The sequence below is a fragment of the Oncorhynchus mykiss genome, chromosome 20 (genome assembly GCF_057628025.1).
Source record: "Oncorhynchus mykiss isolate SJ-2025 chromosome 20, ASM5762802v1, whole genome shotgun sequence".
Lineage (NCBI taxonomy): Eukaryota > Metazoa > Chordata > Actinopteri > Salmoniformes > Salmonidae > Oncorhynchus > Oncorhynchus mykiss.
The window spans coordinates 46,104,947-46,124,853 of record NC_143041.1 but is presented as its reverse complement, the minus strand read 5'-3'; the positions used below and the strand labels follow the sequence as shown (position 1 = coordinate 46,124,853).

The window sequence follows — 19,907 nt, the reverse complement described above, 5'->3', positions numbered from 1 at the left end:
GATGAAACAGAGACCCTGATGCCTTATGGGAGTTGATACTGAAACAGAGACCCTGATTCCTTATGGGAGTTGATACTGAGACAGAGACCCTAATGCCTTATGGGAGTTGATACTGAGACAGAGACCATGATGCCTTATGGGAGTTGATACTGAGATAGAGACCCTAATGCCAAATTAGCCTGCTTCTCTCTTATAGTGGGCATCGTTGGTAAGACCCAGATTAGCCTGCTTCTCTCTTATAGTGGACATTGTTGGTAAAACCCAGATTAGCCTGCTTCTCTCTGATAGTGGACATTGTTGGTAAAACCCAGATTAGCCTGCTTCTCTCTGATAGTGGGCATCGTTGGTAAGACCCAGATTAGCCTGCTTCTCTCTGATAGTGGACATCGTTGGTAAAACCCAGATTAGCCTGCTTCTCTCTGATAGTGGGCATCTTTGGTAAAACCCAGATTAGCCTGCTTCTCTCTGATAGTGGGCATCTTTGGTAAGACCCAAAATAATCACCCAGATGAACCTCTGTATTCACTGTTGATTTTTATGAAAACCTTCTTTTTCTTTCTTACCTCCAACAGTCTTGTGCAACCAGGACTGTGTGTGTTGCCCCCCACCCACCCAACCACCTCCGTCCACCTCAGCAATCCATCCACCCCCTTCCTCCCCTCTTTTCTATGGTGATTGTAGAAAATAATGTCTTTGCATTTGAAAAGTGACAGTGATCTAGACCCCTGATACAAAGCAAGTGGGTGGGACCCCTCCTGTTCCTTTCTGTTCTCTCCTGTCCTCCCCTGCCTTGCTCAGTTCACTAGTTTCCCTCCTGCTCTCTCATGTTCTCTCCTGCTCTCTCCTATTCTCTCCTGTTCTCTCCTGCCCTCTCCTGCTCCCTCCTGTTCTCTCCTGTTCTCTCCTGCTCTCTCCTGTTCTCTCCTGCCCTCTCCTGTTCTCTCCTGTTCTCTCCTGCTCTCTCCCGTTCTCGCTTCTCTCTCCACTCTCTCTCTACTCTCTCTGCTCTCCCTGTTCTCTCTCGCTCTCTCTGTTCTCTCTGCTATCTCTACTCTCTCTACTCTCTCTGCTCTCTCTACTCTCTCTGTCCTCTCTGCTCTCTCTACTCTCTCTACTCTCTCTGTTCTCTCTACTCTCTCCGTTCTCTCTGCTCTCTCTGCTCTCTCTACTCTCTCTGCTCTCTCTGCTCTCTCTACTCTCTCTACTCTCTCTGTTCTCTCTACTCTCTCTGTTCTCTCTGCTCTCTCTGCTCTCTCTACTCTCTCTGCTCTCTCTGCTCTCTCTACTCTCTCTACTCTCTCTGTTCTCTCTGTTCTCTCTGCTCTCTCTGTTCTCTCTGCTCTCTCTGCTCTCTCTGCACTCTCTGCTCTCCATGTTCTCTCTACTATCTCTGCTCTCTCTGGTCTGTTCTCATAAAAGAGAAGGGGTCCTTTCTAGACAGAATATTTGACCACGCAACTGAGCTAGCAACACGCCACTGAGCTATGACCACGGAAACAGGCCACTGAGCGAGACCCCTAAGGCAGCTCTTGAACTAAAAGGCCCCCCTCTCTTCACGGTGATCAGAAAGCTAATTTGAAATTGTCATGAATACAACAGGGCAACTGGAGTAGCACGCCCACACACACACACACACACACACACACACGTTCCCACACACACACACACACATTCCCACACACACAAAAACACATTCCCCCCCCCCACACACACACACAAACACATTTCCAACACACACACACATACACGCACACACACACACACACACACACACACACACACACACACACACACACACACACATACACACATACACTACTACACACACACATACTACTATGAATGCATCTTCTATTAAACCACTGGAGTTAAAAATAGATATTCCTCTGCCAAGCTTAATGTTATGTTTCCCCTGACAACACAATGGCATTGTGTCTTTACGTGTAACTCTGTCTCTGCTCTGCTACAGTGTGTGTGTGTGTGTGTGTGTGTGTGTGTGTGTGTGTGTGTGTGTGTGTGTGTGTGTGTGTGTGTGTGTGTGTGTGTGTGTGTGTGTGTGTGTGCGTGTGTGTGTGTGTGTGCGTGTGCATGTGTGTGTTAGTCTAGTTTCCATGCTAGTGTGCTTCAGTAGAACACAGAAGAGGTAAGTGAGGAACAAGAGAGTGGGCCATTTAACAGTCGTAGCTCCCGACAAGGTAGAAGATTAGGGAATTGAGATGCTTGTAACTCGATTACAGCTCCAGTCCTGAGACGCTGCTGTCTGATGACCTCACATGCACACTCACCACTCTCTCTATTTCATTCTGTCCCGCTGCATCTAGAAATAGTAAGAGATTAGGCCCTAAGCTATGACAGATAATACACTAGATTAGTCTGGAGGGAGACACTAAACAGCAGATGTGATCTCTGATAAGTTTAGGAACAGAAAAACATTTGACTAAAAAAAAACTGAAAAGAAAAGAGATCAAAAATAGGTAGCCTAGCGGATAGAAGCCTAGAGGTTAAGAACCGAATGGATAGAAGCCTAGAGGTTAAGAACCTAATGGATAGAAGCCTAGAGGTTAAGAACCGAATGGATAGAAGCCTAGAGGTTAAGAACCTAACGGATAGAAGCCTAGAGGTTAAGAACCGAATGGATAGAAGCCTAGAGGTTAAGAACCTAACGGATAGAAGCCTAGAGGTTAAGAACCTAACGGATAGAAGCCTAGAGGTTAAGAACCTAATGGATAGAAGCCTAGAGGTTAAGAACCTAACGGATAGAAGCCTAGAGGTTAAGAACCTAATGGATAGAAGCCTAGAGGTTAAGAACCTAATGGATAGAAGCCTAGAGGTTAAGAACCTAATGTATAGAAGCCTAGAGGTTAAGAACCTAATGGATAGAAGCCTAGAGGTTAAGAACCTAATGGATAGAAGCCTAGCGGTTAATAAGAGCCTAGCGGTTAAGAACCTAATGGATAGAAGCCTAGAGGTTAAGAACCTAATGGATAGAAGCCTAGAGGTTAAGAACCTAATGGATAGAAGCCTAGAGGTTAAGAACCTAATGGATAGAAGCCTAGAGGTTAAGAACCTAATGGATAGAAGCCTAGAGGTTAAGAACCTAATGGATAGAAGCCTAGAGGTTAAGAACCTAATGGATAGAAGCCTAGAGGTTAAGAACCTAATGGATAGAAGCCTAGCGGTTAATAAGAGCCTAGCGGTTAAGAACCTAATGGATAGAAGCCTAGCGGTTAAGAACCTAGCGGTTAAGAGCCTAGTGGGTTAAGAACCTAGCGGTTAAGAACCTAGTGGGTTAAGAACCTAGCGGTTAAGAACCTAGTGGGTTAAGAACCTAGCGGGTTAAGAACCTAGCGGTTAAGAACCTAGCGGTTAAGAACCTAGCGGTTAAGAACCTAGTGGGTTAAGAACCTAGCGGTTAAGAACCTAGTGGGTTAAGAACCTAGCGGTTAAGAACCTAGTGGGTTAAGAACCTAGTGGGTTAAGAACCTAGCGGGTTAAGAACCTAGCGGTTAAGAACCTAGCAGTTAAGAACCTAGTGGGTTAAGAGCGCAGCGGTTAAGAACCTAGTGGGTTAAGAGCACAGCGGTTAAGAACCTAGCGGTTAAGAACCTAGCGATTAACTTTTTATGGCTGCAGGGGCAGTGTTGAGTAGCTTGGATGGAAAGGTGCCCATTGTAAACGGCCAGCTCCTCAGTCTCAGTTGCTAATATATTTATATTATTACTAGTATTGGATAGAAAACACTCAAAAGTTTCCAAAACTGTCAAAATATTGTCTGTGAGTATTTTATTTATTTCTCCATTGTTTAACCAGGTAGGCAAGTGGAGAACAAGTTCTCATTTACAATTGCGACCTGGCCAAGATAATTTGCAGTGGAAGAATGTGCAAAGTAGAAATAAAAATTATGGGGTGCAAAGGAGCAAAATAAATAAATAAAATAAAATAAATACAGTAGGGAAAGAGATAGTTGTTTGGGCTAAATTATAGGTGGGCTATGTACAGGTGCAGTAATCTGTGAGCTGCTCTGACAGCTGGTGCTTAAAGCTAGTGAGGGAGATAAGTGTTTCCAGTTTCAAAATTGTTTGTAGTTCGTTCCAGTCATTGGCAGCAGTGAACTGGAAGGAGAGGCGGCCAAAGAAAGAATTGATTTTGGGGGTGACCAGAGAGATATACCTGCTGGAGCGTGTGCTACAGGTGGGTGATGCTATGGTGACCAGCAAGCTGAGATAAGGAGGGACTTTACCTAGCAGGGTCTTGTAGATGACATGTAGCCAGTGGGTTTGGCGACGAGTACGAAGTGAGGGCCAGCCAACGAGAGCGTACAGGTCGCAATGGTGGGTAGTATATAGGGCTTTGGTGACAAAACGGATGGCACTGTGATAGACTGCATCCAATTTGTTGAGTAGGGTATTGGAGGCTATTTTGTAAATGACATCGCCGAAGTCGAGGATTGGTAGGATGGTCAGTTTTACAAGGGTATGTTTGGCAGCATGAGTGAAGGATGCTATGTTGCGATTTGTTGTATAACAGAACTGATATTGCAGGCAAAAACCTGAGGAAAATCAAAACAGGAAGTGGCTTCTATTTTGAAAACTCCATGTTCCATAGCCTCCCTTTGCTGGATTTAAAGGGATACAGTGCCTTGCGAAAGTATTCGGCCCCCTTGAACTTTGCGACCTTTTGCCACATTTCAGGCTTCAAACATAAAGATATAAAACTGTATGTTTTTGTGAAGAATCAACAACAAGTGGAACACAATCATGAAGTGGAACGACATTTATTGGATATTTCAAACTTTTTTAACAAATCAAAAACTGAAAAATTGGGCGTGCAAAATTATTCAGCCCCCTTAAGTTAATACCACCTTTTGCTGCGATTACAGCTGTAAGTCGCTTGGGGTATGTCTCTATCAGTTTTGCACATCGAGAGACTGACATTTTTTCCCATTCCTCCTTGCAAAACAGCTCGAGCTCAGTGAGGTTGGATGGAGAGCTTTTGTGAACAGCAGTTTTCAGTTCTTTCCACAGATTCTCGATTGGATTCAGGTCTGGACTTTGACTTGGCCATTCTAACACCTGGATATGTTTATTTTTGAACCATTCCATTGTAGATTTTGCTTTATGTTTTGGATCATTTTCTTGTTGGAAGACAAATCTCCGTCCCAGTCTCAGGTCTTTTGCAGACTCCATCAGGTTTTCTTCCAGAATGGTCCTGTATTTGGCTCCATCCATCTTCCCATCAATTTTAACCATCTTCCCTGTCCCTGCTGAAGAAAAGCAGGCCCAAACCATGATGCTGCCACCACCATGTTTGACAGTGGGGATGATGTGTTCAGCTGTGTTGCTTTTACGCCAAACATAACGTTTTGCATTGTTGCCAAAAAGTTCAATTTTTGTTTCATCTGACCAGAGCACCTTCTTCCACATGTTTGGTGTGTCTCCCAGGTGGCTTGTGGCGAACTTTAAACAAGGCTTTCTTCTTGCCACTCTTCCATAAAGGCCAGATTTGTGCAATATACGACTGATTGTTGTCCTAAGGACAGAGTCTCCCACCTCAGCTGTAGATCTCTGCAGTTCATCCAGAGTGATCATGGGCCTTTTGGCTGCATCTCTGATCAGTCTTCTCCTTGTATGAGCTGAAAGTTTAGAGGGACGGCCAGGTCTTGGTAGATTTGCAGTGGTCTGATACTCATTCCATTTCAATATTATCGCTTGCACAGTGCTCCTTGGGATGTTTAAAGCTTGGGAAATCTTTTTGTATCCAAATCCGGCTTTAAACTTCTTCACAACAGTATCTCGGACCTGCCTGGTGTGTTCCTTGTTCTTCATGATGCTCTCTGCGCTTTTAACGGACCTCTGAGACTATCACAGTGCAGGTGCATTTATACGGAGACTTAATTACACACAGGTGGATTGTATTTATCATCATTAGTCATTTAGGTCAACATTGGATCATTCAGAGATCCTCACTGAACTTCTGGAGAGAGTTTGCTGCACTGAAAGTAAAGGGGCTGAATAATTTTGCACGCCCAATTTTTTAGTTTTTGATTTGTTAAAAAAGTTTGAAATATCCAATAAATGTCGTTCCACTTCATGATTGTGTCCCACTTGTTGTTGATTCTTCACAAAAAAAAAAAAAAAAAAAAAAAAAAAGGTTTTATATCTTTATGTTTGAAGCCTGAAATGTGGCAAAAGGTCGCAAAGTTCAAGGGGGCCGAATACTTTCGCAAGGCACTGTATGAACCAGATTAATTTGATTGCTTTTCTGATTTTTGTGACCGAGCTACCTGATGCTAATTGTACTTAATGTATTATCGTGCGATCGATAAACTTACACAAACGCTTGGATTGCTTTCGCTGTAAAGCATAATTTCAAAATCTAAGACGACAGGTGGATTAACAAAAAGCTAATCTGTGTTTTCCTATATTGCACTTGTGATTTCATGAATATAAATATTTATAGTAATATTTATTGTATGTAGCGCTATGCTATTCAGCGGTTGTTGAAGACACTTATCCCGATATTATGTCCAGACTCTAACATGATGACTGACTCAGTGTTCAGACTCTAACATGATGACTGACTCAGTGTTCAGACTCTAACATGATGACTGACTCAGTGTCCAGACTCTAACATGATGACTGACACAGTGTTCAGACTCTAACATGATGACTGACACAGTGTTCAGACTCTAACATGATGACTGACTCAGTGTTCAGACTCTAACATGATGACTGACACAGTGTTCAGACTCTAACATGATGACTGACTCAGTGTCCAGACTCTAACATGATGACTGACTCAGTGTCCAGACTCTAACATGATGACTGACTCAGTGTCCAGACTCTAACATGATGACTGACTCAGTGTTCAGACTCTAACATGATGACTGACACAGTGTCCAGACTCTAACATGATGACTGACTCAGTGTCCAGACTCTAACATGATGACTGACTCAGTGTCCAGACTCTAACATGATGACTGACTCAGTGTCCAGACTCTAACATGATGACTGACTCAGTGTCCAGACTCTAACATGATGACTGACTCAGTGTCCAGACTCTAACATGATGACTGACACAGTGTTCAGACTCTAACATGATGACTGACACAGTGTTCAGACTCTAACATGATGACTGACTCAGTGTTCAGACTCTAACATGATGACTGACACAGTGTCCAGACTCTAACATGATGACTGACTCAGTGTCCAGACTCTAACATGATGACTGACTCAGTGTTCAGACTCTAACATTATGACTGACTCAGTGTTCAGACTCTAACATGATGACTGACACAGTGTTCAGACTCTAACATGATGACTGACTCAGTGTTCAGACTCTAACATGATGACTGACACAGTGTTCAGACTCTAACATGATGACTGACTCAGTGTCCAGACTCTAACATGATGACTGACTCAGTGTTCAGACTCTAACATGATGACTGACACAGTGTTCAGACTCTAACATGATGACTGACACAGTGTTCAGTCTCTAACATGATGACTGACACAGTGTTCAGACTCTAACATGATGACTGACACAGTGTTCAGACTCTAACATGATGACTGACACAGTGTTCAGACTCTAACATGATGACTGACTCAGTGTCCAATAGACACACAAATTAACTGGTTACTCTAGTTACTGGTTACTGGTTTCATTTTTTTGTTCCTATTTCCAAGGGTTATGTCGGAGTTCCGTATCTCTGGCGTCCTGGCTGTGCGTAATAGGAGTCCGGCCACGCCTCAGTGGGTATAGAAATAGGCTACGTGGCAAAGAGCTATACACTTTGGAGTCAGAAAGTTGGGGCGGCAGCGTAGCCTATTGGTTAGAGTGTAGGGGCAGCAGCGTAGCCTAGTGGTTAGAGTGTAGGGGCAGCAGCGTAGCCTAGTGGTTAGAGTGTAGGGGCAGCAGCGTAGCCTAGTGGTTAGAGTGTAGGGGCAGCAGCGTAGCCTAGTGGTTAGAGTGTAGGGGCAGCAGCGTAGCCTAGTGGTTAGAGTGTAGGGGCAGCAGCGTAGCCTAGTGGTTAGAGTGTAGGGGCAGCAGCGTAGCCTAGTGGTTAGAGTGTAGGGGCAGCAGCGTAGCCTAGTGGTTAGAGTGTAGGGGCAGCAGCGTAGCCTAGTGGTTAGAGTGTAGGGGCAGCAGCGTAGCCTAGTGGTTAGAGTGTAGGGGCAGCAGCGTAGCCTAGTGGTTAGAGTGTAGGGGCAGCAGCGTAGCCTAGTGGTTAGAGTGTAGGGGCAGCAGCGTAGCCTAGTGGTTAGAGTGTAGGGGCAGCAGCGTAGCCTAGTGGTTAGAGTGTAGGGGCAGCAGCGTAGCCTAGTGGTTAGAGTGTAGGGGCAGCAGCGTAGCCTAGTGGTTAGAGTGTAGGGGCAGCAGCGTAGCCTAGTGGTTAGAGTGTAGGGGCAGCAGCGTAGCCTAGTGGTTAGAGTGTAGGGGCAGCAGCGTAGCCTAGTGGTTAGAGTGTAGGGGCAGCAGCGTAGCCTAGTGGTTAGAGCTGTTGGACTAGTAACCGTAAAGGTTTCAAGTTCAAATCCCCCAAGCTGACAAGATATAAATCTGTCATTCTGCCCCTGAACAAGGCCTTCATTGAAAAAAATAATAATAATTAACTGACTTGCCTGGTTAAATAAAGATCAAATTAATGTTCCATGAGTGAATGGTGTTGATTAATCATTATGTCTGATTGATACGAACGTACCAATGGATGTGGACATTGCCTTTTACATTGTACAACCAGTTTATTGGTTGTAATTGCTAATTGGGTAATTGTATGGTCCAGGGTGGTCAAGTTATTATATTATATAGGCCTACCTGTTTGAGCTCCTGATAAGACAGGTTAAGACAGGTTAAGACAGGTTAAGACAGGTTACATTTGGTTTCTCAAGGGGAGGCTGTACAGTCTTGCCTTCGACCGATGTCCGTTACGACATAAGACAGGTTAAGACAGGTTACATTTGGTTTCTCAAGGGGAGGCTGTACAGTCTTGCCTTCGACCGATGTCCGTTACGACATAAGACAGGTTAAGACAGGCTACATTTGGTTTCTCAAGGGGAGGCTGTACAGTCTTGCCTTCGACCGATGTCCGTTACGACATAAGACAGGTTAAGACAGGCTACATTTGGTTTCTCAAGGGGAGGCTGTACAGTCTTGCCTTCGACCAATGTCCGTTACGACATAAGACAGGTTAAGACAGGTTAAGACAGGTTACATTTGGTTTCTCAAGGGGAGGCTGTACAGTCTTGCCTTCGACCGATGTCCGTTACGACATAAGACAGGTTAAGACAGGCTACTTGCCTTGCCTTCTGCTGGTTTCATGTCCTTGCCAATGCTGCATGGTCCCTATTTTACAGTTACATAGGTTCATCAAAATGTGTTGTAGACCAAATAATTTAAAGGGTTGTCTGGTAGCAATAATAAATAGACAAAGATTTGAAGTTGAACAAGTCGTTGCATGTATAGATTGAGTTTTTTTTACTTGACTTGAAAACTTGTGACTCGACTTGACTTGAAAACTTGTGACTTGACTTGCTGTTAGAATCCCGGACTTAGACTTGACTGGAGTCTTGACCAATTCTACCTGGGACTCGATTTGAGATTCGAACCTTGTGACTTGAGTAATAGTGAATTGTTCCCACCTCTGACCGTTAGTGTTCCCCAGTAGAGGACCCATCCTTCACGGTACAGACAGCTTGAATCTCTGGTCTGGCTGGCTGTTTTTAAACACGTTCACCTGGTTTCTCAACAAGTGGCCGAACTCTATTGTTCATTACAAGGCAAACATGTGGGATATGTCCACAGGTTTGGATTAGGAGTTTAAATGTTTTAGTCAGTTGTTTTAATGTTTTTTTGGTGGGTGATGGATTTCTCCCCCTGTCATACTAAGAAGCTCCTCCTGCGGCCGGCAGGAGATTTTCCGAAACGCGACGAAACAGACTTGTGCTCCATTTAGTTTGGACTAGCAGTGTTAAATTGAGCATCCTGGTATGCATCCACACACACACACACACACACACACACACATACACACACACACACACACACACACACACACACACACACACACACACACACACACACACACACACACACACACACATACACACACACACTGTTAACTCCAGCTAATTACCTTTAGGAAGAGGGAAAGAGAGCGTGAGGGACTAACACAAAGCCACAGGACAGGGATAGCTTATAGGTTACAGCTTATAGCCACAGGACAGGGATAGCTTATAGCTTATAGCTTATAGCCACAGGACAGGGATAGCTCATAGCTTATAGCCACAGGACAGTGATAGTTTATAGCCACAGGACAGGATAGCTTATAGCTTATAGCCACAGGACAGGGATAGCTCATAGCTTATAGCCACAGGACAGTGATAGTTTATAGCCACAGGACAGGGATAGCTTATAGCGTATAGCCACAGCACAGGGATAGAGTATAGCCACAGGACAGGGATAGCTTATAGCGTATAGCCACAGGACAGGGATAGCTTATAGCGTATAGCCACAGGACAGGGATAGCTTATAGCGTATAGCCACAGGACAGGGATAGCTTATAGTTTATAGCCACAGGACAGGGATAGCTTATAGCTTATAGCCAGAGGACAGGGATAGCGTATAGCCACAGGACAGTGATAGTTTATAGCCACAGGACAGGGATAGCTTATAGCTTATAGCCAGAGGACAGGGATAGCGTATAGCCACAGGACAGTGATAGTTTATAGCCACAGGACAGGGATAGCTTATAGCGTATCGCCACAGGACAGGGATAGAGTATAGCCACAGGACAGGGATAGCTTATAGCGTATAGCCACAGGACAGGGATAGCTTATAGTTTATAGCCACAGGACAGGGATAGCTTATAGCTTATAGCCAGAGGACAGGGATAGCGTATAGCCACAGGACAGTGATAGTTTATAGCCACAGGACAGGGATAGCTTATAGCGTATCGCCACAGGACAGGGATAGAGTATAGCCACAGGACAGGGATAGCTTATAGCGTATAGCCACAGGACAGGGATAGCTTATAGTTTATAGCCACAGGACAGGGATAGCTTATAGCTTATAGCCAAAGGACAGGGATAGCGTATAGCCACAGGACAGTGATAGTTTATAGCCACAGGACAGGGATAGCTTATAGCGTATCGCCACAGGACAGGGATAGAGTATAGCCACAGGACAGGGATAGCTTACAACCACAGCTAGAGAGATCAACACGCCTAAGTACACTTTAACAAGGCCTGCATCCCAAATAGTATCATATTCCATATTTAGTGCACAAGAGCCCTATGGGCACTGTTCAGAAGTGGTGCACTATATAGGGAATCTAGTGCGGTTTGAGATGCACAAAAGCACCTTCAAGAACAAAGATTCAGAAACAATTTCACAGCAAATACATACATAGCATATTATGGTAATACCTCATGGTGGTCTTCAACTAGTCAGCTTACAACTGATGCTGAGTCTTCCATTTTACATCTAGGAACATATCTATGCATTTTACATCTAGGTAAAATATCTATCTATTTTACATCTAGGAACATATCTATCTATTTTACATCTCGGAAGATATCTATTTTACAACTAGGAACATATCTATCTATTTTACATCTAGGAACATATCTATCTATTTTACAACTAGGAACATATCTATCTATTTTACATCTAGGAAGATATCTATCTATTTTACAACTAGGAACATATCTATGCATTTTACATCTAGGTAAAATATCTATCTATTTTACATCTAGGAAGATATCTATTTTACAACTAGGAACATATCTATCTATTTTACAACTAGGAACATATCTATCTATTTTACAACTAGGAACATATCTATCTATTTTACAACTAGGAACATATCTATCTATTTTACATCTAGGAAGATATCTATCTATTTTACAACTAGGAACATATCTATGCATTTTACATCTAGGTAAAATATCTATCTATTTTACATCTAGGAACATATAGCCACAGGAAGATATCTATCCAGTTTAGGCAAAAGGAACCACAACTATAATATAATTTAGTATTAGAATTCCCAGTATAATGTATTTTAGAATGTAGACTATGTTTGATTTTGTTTCCTTTCTTCTTCTGGCTTTTATTTCAGAAGAACATATTTTTTATTCTTTAGGATAAATAATAGATTGTTACTTTACCCCCAGGCACCTTCACCAACTGTCTACATTTGTCACTATTCACTAAGTTGTTGAGAGAGAAAGAGAAAAAGAGAGAGAGTAAGAAGGGTTGCATAGGTCCTACTGTGGGTCTACTGGTACCCCCTGGGTCTTACCCAGGTTTACTGAGACATACTGGGTCTTACCCAGGCCTACTGAGACATACTGGGTCTTACCCAGGTCTACTGAGACATACTGGGTCTTACCCAGGTCTACTGGGACATACTGGGTCTTACCCAGGTGTACTGAGACATACTGGGTCTTACCCAGGTCTATTTAGACATACTGGGTCTTACCCAGGTCTACTGAGACATACTGGGTCTTAACCAGGTGTACTGAGACATACTGGGTCTTACCCAGGTCTACTGAGACATACTGGGTCTTACCCAGGCCTACTGAGACATACTGGGTCTTACCCAGGTCTATTTAGACATACTGGGTCTTACCCAGGTTTACTGAGACATACTGAGTCTTACCCAGGCCTACTGAGACATACTGGGTCTTACCCAGGTCTACTGGAACCCCCTGGGTCTTACCCAGGTCTACTGGGACCCCCTGGGTCTTACCCAGGTGTACTGAGACATACTGGGTCTTACCCAGGTCTACTGAGACATACTGGGTCTTACCCAGGTCTACTGAGACATACTGGGTCTTACCCAGGTCTACTGGGACATACTGGGTCTTACCCAGGTCTACTGAGACATACTGGGCCTTACCCAGGTCTACTGAGACATACTGGGTCTTACCCAGGTCTACTGGGACCCCCTGGGTCTTACCCAGGTGTACTGAGACATACTGGGTCTTACCCAGGTGTACTGAGACATACTGGGTCTTACCCAGGTCTACTGAGACATACTGGGTCTTACCCAGGTCTACTGAGACATACTGGGTCTTACCCAGGTCTACTGGGACATACTGGGTCTTACCCAGGCTTACTGAGACATACTGGGTCTTACCCAGGTCTACTGAGACATACTGGGTCTTACCCAGGTCTACTGGGACCCCCTGGGGCTTACCCAGGTATACTGAGACATAATGGGTCTTACCCAGGTCTACTGAGACATACTGGGTCTTACCCAGGTCTACTGAGACATACTGGGTCTTACCCAGGTCTACTGAGACATACTGGGTCTTACCCAGGTCTACTGAGAAGTACTGGGTCTTACCCAGGTCTACTGAGACATACTGGGTCTTACCCAGGTCTACTGAGACATACTGGGTCTTACCAAGACAAGAAAGAACATTCATGAAGGCATCTGAATTCACAGGGAGGGACAGGGACACTGGCAGGTTGCATTTCAGAGAGAGAATATATAATAGTTTAGTTTTGGTGTGTAGCCTCTCTACTGTTGGCTTGGATGAACAGATTACTGTTGCTGGCACAAGCGAGAAAGAGAGAGAGAGAGAGAGAGACAGAGAGATAGAGAGAGAGAGAGAGAGAGAGAGAGAGAGAGACAGAGAGAGAGAGAGAGAGACAGACAGAGAGAGAGAGAGACAGAGAGAGGGAGAGAGAGAGGTCTGTGGAAGACGGGGGGCTCGCCATTGTAATGCTATGAAAGGAAGGAGAGATGGCTCTGTTGCTGTAGCAGCTGCACGCTTTTTACCACATGGGGGTGGTAGGCACTGCAAGATGAGACGAACTAGCCGTGTGTGTGTGTGTGTGTGTGTGTGTGTGTGAGTGTGTGTGTGTGTGTGTGTGTGGCAGACACACACCAACCCACACTATCAATGGACTGGTGCTTGGCTGTCTGGGCTGTATCACCTGCCAAGGTATTGGAGCTACCACTGTTCTGAAGGAGAGCAGGCTTGGCATGAACGGCCAGGGTGGTGAGTTTAGCTTATTACACTGGAGGCCTTTTAGGCCTAGTTTCCATGTTGGACTCAAGCAAACAAGAGGAAAAGCTCATTTCCTTTCTTTTATCCTTATCCTCCTCTTCCCTTCACTCACTATAATTCCCTTCAGTCTCCTTCTCTCTATGTTGCTCACTATAATTCCCTTCAGCCTCCTTCTCTCTGTGTCGCTCACTATAATTCCCTTCAGTCTCCTTCTCTCTGTGTCGCTCACTATAATTCCCTTCAGTCTCCTTCTCTCTATGTCGCTCACTATAATTCCCTTCAGTCTCCTTCTCTCTATGTTGCTCACTATAATTCCCTTCAGTCTCCTTCTCTCTATGTTGCTCACTATAATTCCCTTCAGTCTCCTTCTCTCTATGTTGCTCACTGTAATTCCCTTCAGTCTCCTTCTCTTCCCTTCACTCACTATAATTCCCTTCAGTCTCCTTCTCTCTATGTTGCTCACTGTAATTCCCTTCAGTCTCCTTCTCTTCCCTTCACTCACTATAATTCCCTTCAGTCTCCTTCTCTCTATGTCGCTCACTATAATTCCCTTCAGTCTCCTCCTCTCTGTGTCGCTCACTATAATTCCCTTCAGTCTCCTTCTCTTCCCTTCACTCACTATAATTCCCTTCAGTCTCCTTCTCTCTATGTTGCTCACTATAATTCCCTTCAGTCTCCTTCTCTCTGTGTCGCTCACTATAATTCCCTTCAGTCTCCTTCTCTCTATGTCGCTCACTATAATTCCCTTCAGTCTCCTTCTCTCTGTGTCGCTCACTATAATTCCCTTCAGTCTCCTTCTCTCTATGTCGCTCACTATAATTCCCTTCAGTCTCCTTCTCTTCCCTTCACTCACTATAATTCCCTTCAGTCTCCTTCTCTTCCCTTCACTCACTATAATTCCCTTCAGTCTCCTTCTCTCTTTGTTGCTCACTATAATTCCCTTCAGTCTCCTTCTCTCTATGTTGCTCACTATAATTCCCTTCAGTCTCCTTCTCTCTATGTCGCTCACTATAATTCGCCATTTCTTTCTGGTGGGATTGGAATTGGTGATTTAGAAAAGCCTCTATTTGTTTCATCGATGATGGATGAAATTGAATTAGGCCTAGATGTAGAGAATTAGAAATAGTACTGTATTGGGGTCTTTGTATACTATTACTGCCTCAGATCGGTCAAAGGTCAAAGTTTTACAAACAAAACAAAGTGTGTTATGGATATTATTCTCAGTCCTTCGTCTAGGTGACACGTCTGTATACCTGGTAACCTAGTAGACTCCAGTAATGGAGGTCCTTCTCTGTGAAAACCAATTGACCAGTGACTTTGCCCTGGGGAGGTCCACGCAGCAGAACAATAGGCTGTCCTCTTAGAACAAAAAAAAAAAGACTCTTTGGCTGTCCCCAGTTTTTTATTTAACTAGGCAATTCAGTTCAGAACAAATTCTTATTTACAATGATGGCCTACCCTGGATGACTCTGTTCCAATTGTGCCCCGACCTATGGGACTCCCAATCACATCCGGTTGTGAAACAGCCTGGATTTGACCCAGGGTGTCTGTATTGACACCTCTAACACTGAGATGCAGTGCCTTAAACCCCTGCGCCACTTGGGGGCCCCATTAGGAGACTCCTTTTTGGTGGTTCCAGGTAAAAACCTTTTGGTTTTACACAGAACCAAGAGCGCTCTATCTAGAACCAAAAGGGTTCTACCTGGAACCAAAATGGTTTTATCTGGAACCAAAAGGGTTCTACCTGGAACCAAAATGGTTTTATCTGGAACCAAAAGGGTTCTATCTGGAACTGAAAAGGGGTTCTACCTGGAACCAAAAGGGTTCTACCTGGAACTAAAAAGGGTTTTATCTGGAACCAAAAGGGTTTTATCCGGAAGCAAAAAGGGGTTCTTCAAAGGGGAGAACCGAAGAAACATACGAGGTTCTCGATAGCACCTGTTTTGTGTAGCTCTGCCCCCCTACCCTGTCTAAGACTGACCGACAGACTTAAATAGACCAGCCTATTTATTTCACTGTCTATCTCCCAACTGTACAATAGCTCAATGTCAATAGCTAGTTGCTACTCTTATTTGTAATCAGTTATTAAAGGTACCTTTCAAGATATGCTTTCATTAGTCTAGCCCAGAACCATTTGTTGTTAAATAGAATGCTCTGGTGTAGACTATTGAGCCATTCTACTTTGTTTTTCCAGCTATAGGCCGACCATTTGGTTTTAATCAGTTGGGTATTGCAGTGAGGTTACCTATCAAAAACATCCTTGTATATGTGTAATCAGGGTGTATGGTGAAACCATAAGCCTAGACGTTGTTGAATTGATGCCCTACTTTTTTTCTCATGTTTATCTGCCCCAAATAGTGGATTGGAGCCTTTTAACACCAATCACCAAGATCAATGGCTGAGTTTATTTCATCACTCCCATAGGTCTATACTCCTACTACACAATCATGTGGATTGCTGCCCTAGATGGCTGTTAGCAAATATCCCCATGACCTTCAATACACACATTTGTCCCTAACAACTTTGATCGAAGGAGAGGAAACGTAACATTCATTTCAAGTAGCCTTGTGATATTACCATCACGTTAAGTATTTGATCATATGAGATAAATAGCCAATACAAATTCCGATCATCTGATCAGGGAACCTAAATATTTAGTAGGTTAGGCGTAACGCTCGGGTTCAGTTACCTTGTGGTAATATTTGATTATTTGCCCATGTTAGATATACAGCCTATATCCTTATTTTGATAATCTGGAGGAAAAAGAGAAAATGCCAATTAACGGGGTATTTTGTATTCAGACGGACTGCGCATCATCTAGCTAATGGTCACGCTACATACATTATGTTAATGGGTTTACCGTTAGTGTGGGAATCTGCTTTAATGTAGAACTGTAAACATACGAAGTGGCAGGGTAGCCTAGTGGTTAGAGACAGGTAGCCTAGTGGTTAGAGGCAGGTAGCCTAGTGGTTAGAGCAGGTAGCCTAGTGGTTAGAGACAGGTAGCCTAGTGGTTAGAGCAGGAAGCCTAGTGGTTAGAGTAGGTAGCCTAGTGGTTAGAGACAGGTAGCCTAGTGGTTAGAGCAGGTAGCCTAGTGGTTAGAGACAGATAGCCTAGTGGTTAGAGCAGGTAGCCTAGTGGTTAGAGACAGGTAGCCTAGTGGTTAGAGGCAGGTAGCCGAGTGGTTAGAGGCAGGTAGCCTAGTGGTTAGAGGCAGGTAGCCTATTGGTTAGAGACAGGTAGCCTAGTGGTTAGAGCAGGTAGCCTTGTGGTTAGAGACAGGTAGCCTAGTGGTTAGAGCAGGTAGCCTAGTGGTTAGAGCAGGTAGCCTAGTGGTTAGAGCAAGGTAGCCTAGTCGTTAGAGCAGGTAGCCTAGTGGTTAGAGACAGGTAGCCTAGTGGTTAGAGACAGGTAGCCTAGTGTAGTCTAGTGGTTAGAGACAGGTAGCCTAGTGGTTAGATACAGGTAGCCTAGTGGTTAGAGCAGGTAGCCTAGTGGTTAGACACAGGTAGCCTAGTGGTCAGAGACAGGTAGCCTAGTGGTTAGAGCAGGTAGACTAGTGGTTAGAGCAGGTAGCCTAGTGGTTAGAACAGGTAGCCTAGTGGTTAGAGCAGATAGCCTAGTGGTTAGAGACAGGTGGCCTAGTGGTTAGAACAGGTAGCCTAGTGGTTAGAGCAGGTAGCCTAGTGGTTAGAGATAGGTAGCCTAGTGTAGCCTAGTGGTTAGAGACAGGTAGCCTAGTGCAGTCTAGTGGTTAGAGACAGGTAGCCTAGTGCAGTCTAGTGTTTAGAGCAGGTAGCCTAGTGGTTAGAGACAGGTAGCCTAGGGTTAGAGAAAGGTAGCCTAGTGGTTAGAGACAGGTAGCCTAGTGGTTAGATACAGGTAGCCTAGTGGTTAGAGACAGGTGGCCTAGTGGTTAGAGCAGGTAGCCTAGTGGTTAGAGACAGGTAGCCTAGTGGTTAGAGACAGGTGGCCTAGTGGTCAGAGACAGGTAGCCTAGTGGTTAGAGACAGGTAGCCTAGTGGTCAGAGACAGGTAGCCTAGTGGTTAGAGACAGGTAGCCTAGTGGTTAGAGATAGGTGGCCTAGTGGTTAGAGCAGGTAGCCTAGTGGTTAGAGACAGGTAGCCTAGTGGTTAGAGAGACAGGTAGCCTAGTGGTTAGAGACAGGTAGCCTAGTGGTTAGAGCAGGTAGTCTAGTGTTTAGAGGCAGGTAGCCTAGTGGTTAGAGTGTTGAACTAGTAACAGGAAGGTGACAAGTTTAAATCCCTGAGCTGACAAGGTAGAAAAAAAAATGTTCTGCCCCTGAACAATGCAGTTAACCCACTGTTCCCTGGTAGGCTGTCATTGAAAATAAGACTTTGTTCTTACCTGACTTGCCAAGTTAAATGAAAAAATGTCATAGGCTCTATCAGATAATACTAGTGTTATCATCTCAACTGCTTTTTCCCGCTAGACGCTTATTGATACCGGAGGCTATAGATAATTATCTTAAGAGATAAGTGATTGATTGGGTCATGAACGAGTTATGATATTGCCACTAGTTTATTACTATTTTATAGAGTATTATACGAAATGGAGATCGGCGTGAAAATCGTTGTGCGTCGTTCGAGTGGGCTGGTAGGCTGGAGAGAGATCCACTGCGAGATGCGATATGAGAGCGCTCCGGGTATGTGGCAATGAATGGCATGCGGAGAGGAACACACCACACATCAAAACGTGGCTTGCTTCGGGGCTTCCCCACTGGTCAAAACCGGGTTGAATCAATGCTGTTCACACGTCATTTGAACCCTCAACAACAAACAAACAAAATATGATGACGTTGAATCGACGTCGAAAACGGATAGGATTTGCAAAAAGTAATTCACTTAAGGGAATTTCCTAATTTTTTCACCCAACTTTTAACCTAATTAAAATGAGAGGGTGATATCACGTTACATTCCAATTAATAGACAACTCGACCAAATGTAAATCAAAACTAGGCGTTGGACCCCCTAACCTCCTTTGTGGTGAAAACACACGCAGGCAACCCCCCCCCCCCCCCCCCCCCCCCTAAAGTGAACAGGGGAGCTGAACCTTGGCGCTGAGCTTGTTGTGGCTGTAGGAGGAGAGAGCTGCATTTCGCGGAGTTTTCCCACCGGTTAATCTGCCCTCGGTGTCAAACCTCCGCTCTCCCTCTCTCCCAGATCAACGCAGGAATGTCAGACACTCACCGGGGTGTCTTCCAGCTCCTCCGAAGCTTCCTGCCGACAAGAGGCTTAGTTGCTTAGACCGCGATTTGTCTTTTACGTATTTCCAACTCCACGATTCATTATATTCTCTCTGCGCCCTCGTTATCTATCCCTCAGTAGGCTATCCATGAGGAATGTTAAATATATCTCAGTGAATAAGGGAGGGTAAGATCCCTGTTGTCCCCCCTCCGCTGGGGAGTTGGAGGGTTTCCTGTCGGTGAGCCGTTATCGGAGCGGCATTGGGGAGTCGGTCTCTGTGTTTGGTACTTGCAATGCGGACAGAGGGACAGACGGAGAACAATGCTGCATTGCCACCAGAGCTGCTACTTTCTCTCCCGAACGTGTCGTCGGCGAAGCTGCACGTAAACACACGTCTAGTAAAAGTAGTCTTTGTGTAGGCTATTGGAAAGTCAAGTAGTGTATTATTAAAATGAAGAATAGTGAGGAATAGTCTTTTTTTATTTTATTTTATTTTAATCTATAGATCTAAAATGAAATATTACGAACATTTTTTTAAAAAACTCTTTTCAGAACCAACTTCATGTTGCTGTTATGAGCTCTTTGTGAGTGAATTATATTATTTATAAATATATTATTATTTCATTTTTTTCTGTGATTTGGTGTAAATGCTTATCTTTACTCGCTCACCTTCAACTA

At 44.3% G+C, this 19,907-nt stretch overlaps 1 protein-coding gene across 2 annotated transcripts in view; it reads right to left on the bottom strand.

Annotated features, from left to right (window-relative positions):
* The window catches only part of LOC110499555 (leucine-rich repeat transmembrane protein FLRT3), a 34,974-nt gene that overhangs the window by 14,460 nt on the left and 607 nt on the right, over positions 1 to 19,907 (bottom strand). The window contains exon 1 of one of the 2 annotated variants that reach the window (XM_036956359.2): positions 19,233 to 19,593. The exons of the other annotated variant lie outside the window; for it this stretch is intronic. The gene's annotated coding sequence lies outside the window, so the exon portion shown is untranslated. Of the gene's footprint in view, positions 1 to 19,232; positions 19,594 to 19,907 lie in introns of those variants that run through there. 2 annotated transcript variants of the gene reach the window in all.